Consider the following 2749-nt stretch of genomic DNA (forward strand, 5'->3'; position numbering starts at 1 on the left):
TGAATGGCAGATTGAATGAGTGGCCACTACTGTGGTCTTTTTATGGCTGAGGTCAAAAACAGGACTAGCAGAATGCTGAATCCCAGGAATTCTTATACAGCAAACCAAAACTCCCCATCCTTGTGCACTTTCAGCTGATTGCCTTCTGTTTCCTTCACTAGAGAATTACAAAGTCTTTCTCTTCTAAAAAAAAAAAAAAAAAGTGGCAAAATGTAAAAGCAAGCAAAATAATTTGTCCAGATTAAGAACACAGTGGGAAGGCCTGACGTGGTGGCTCATGTCTGTAATCCCAGCACTTTGGCAGGCCAAGGCAGAAAGATCACCTGAGGCCAGGAGTTCGAGACAAGACTGACCAACATGGGGAAACCCTGTCTCTACCAGAAATACAAAAATTAGCTAGGCATGGTGGTGCATGCCTGTAACCCCAGCTACTTGGCAGGCTGAAATGCAAGAATTGCTTGAACCTGGGAGGCGGAGGTTGGAATAAGCCAAAGTCATGCCACTGCACTCCAGCCTGGGTGACAGAGTAAGACTGTCACACACACACACACACACACACACACACACACACACACACAAGAATGCAGTGGAAGAAGGCACTGTGCAGTCTCAAAACTGTGACTTTTTTTTTTTTTGAGACTGAGTCGCGCTCTGTTGCCCAGGCACACAATCTCTGCTGCCATGATCTCGGCTGACTGCAACCTCCACCTCCCAGGTTCAAGCAATTCTCCTGCCTCAGCCTCCCAAGTAGCTGGGACTACAGGCGCATGCCACCACGATCAGCTTATTTTTTTGTATTTTTTTAGTAAAATGGGGTTTCACCGTGTTAGCCAGGATGGTCTCGATCTCTTGATCTTCTGATCTGTCTGCCTTGGCCTCCCAAAGTGCTGGGATTACAGGCATGAGCCACTGCGCCAGGCCAAAACGGTGACTATTTTAAAACATTTCTGTAGTGGCAGCAGCAACCAAATATCTGAATAGAAGCAGATTGTCCTGCTCTGCACCAAGTAGATCAGACACCTTCCCAGTGCCCTGAACCCGCCAGAGTTCTGAGCTCTGAGCTGGGAAGGTGTCTGATCCCTGCACCTCTTTAGAAGGCCCCTTCTGTAAAATGGTGGCTAGAGTTTGATTGGCCCTCAAGGCAGATGTCCTTCTCCTTTCTGCTTCCAGTCAACCCAGGGCTCAGACAACAGAAAACAAAAAACAACAAAACCAAAAAATCTTACGACAGGTGACCACAGGCAGCCACAGACTGCTTGCAGAGACAGAGCCTCCTTGGTATTTGCAACTCAGTCTTCAGTGGTTGACGTTGGAGCAGTCACATAACATCGCCATAAATAGCTTCCGAGGACATCAAATGCCACCACCACACTTGGATATTTAATCCCTCACAAAAGCTGTTTATGGTTCTGTGTACTTCTTTTCAATGAACATTACACCTTAATTTTATTAGCTTTTTCTGAGAATTCAAGCAGATTAAAGAGGCTCAATTTTCCCTTCCAGAAGTCATGCTGATTTAATTAGTTAATGTTTGTAAAGCGCTTTTGAAGTGGGAAAGTACCACAGAAGAACTAAGTAGTAGTATTTAGGAGTTACTCAAAACACTTTATATTAACATCTCCAGTTCCTAAATGCCATCTCTCCTTGCTCATTGTGGGGAGCGGTGGTGTTCCAACCATTGCTTCATTCCTTGGAGAATGTTTCTTTCATTTGGATCACATTGGGTTCCAGAGCCACTTATAGCCATCTGTGACCCTGTGACCACAGGTCTTTGCTTCTATTATAGCAGAGAGGCTTAGCAAACTCTTAGAACAAATGCTTTCTCACAAATAACCAACAGTCTTCCTATTTTCTTCCCTCCTTTTGTGAATATTAATGAGTGCCCACAACGCACCAGGCACTCCCTCCTTCTGGGTCTTCTTTTCTTGCCTGGGCTAATGGTTTTGCTGAAGGATCTTGGGTGAGTCATTTCATCTCTGCTTTTCATCTCTTTACCTGTGTTTCCAGGGAACCAACACAAAATACCTGGGGATGAAAATATGCTCATGCTCAGGTCTATATTCCTTCATCAAACCTTAGACAGCTTTAAGTAGTGAACAAAGGAAAGTCAATGTTGCTTGCATTGTTTTCACATGGGGATGGTTTTGCCCTTCAAAATTATAGTGTTGGGGAATATAGCTCAGTGGTACAACAATTGACTATAAAATTGCAGTGACTTCTCTTTACTGTAAAGGAATAAGGTGACACATACGTAATTTTCTGAGTTTGTTTTATGTTATCTCTCAAATGAGTACATGCTTCTCTGCCTTCTTAAACGAAATGCAATGTACTCTTTTGAGGGTCACTTTCTGGATATTCACTGTCACACTGCATTCTACTGCATTCATGCCCTCAAGAGCACTTGAAGTGGCAGTTACTTGTGTCCAAGCAAAGTGACCCCAGAATCTGACGCATTTTTGAGTTAGTTGGTTTGTTTTTTATCCCTCTCCAAAACTTGCTGTTGGCGGATATTCTCACTGTCTTCAGAGTTCCTGCTGCAAACACTACTCTCCCTTCCCATTTGCTGCCTCTAACCTACTGGAGGCTGGGAAATGGGAGAATTAGACTGGTTAGAATCGGGTCAAAAATAATCATGAATAGGCCGGGTGCAGTGGCTCACGCATGTAATCCCAGCACTTTAGGAGGCCAAGACAGGTGGATCACCTGAGGTCAGGAGTTCGAGACCAGCCTGGCCAACATGGTAAAGCCC

This window comes from Cebus imitator, unplaced genomic scaffold (assembly GCF_001604975.1).
Source record: "Cebus imitator isolate Cc_AM_T3 unplaced genomic scaffold, Cebus_imitator-1.0 Scaffold161, whole genome shotgun sequence".
Lineage (NCBI taxonomy): Eukaryota > Metazoa > Chordata > Mammalia > Primates > Cebidae > Cebus > Cebus imitator.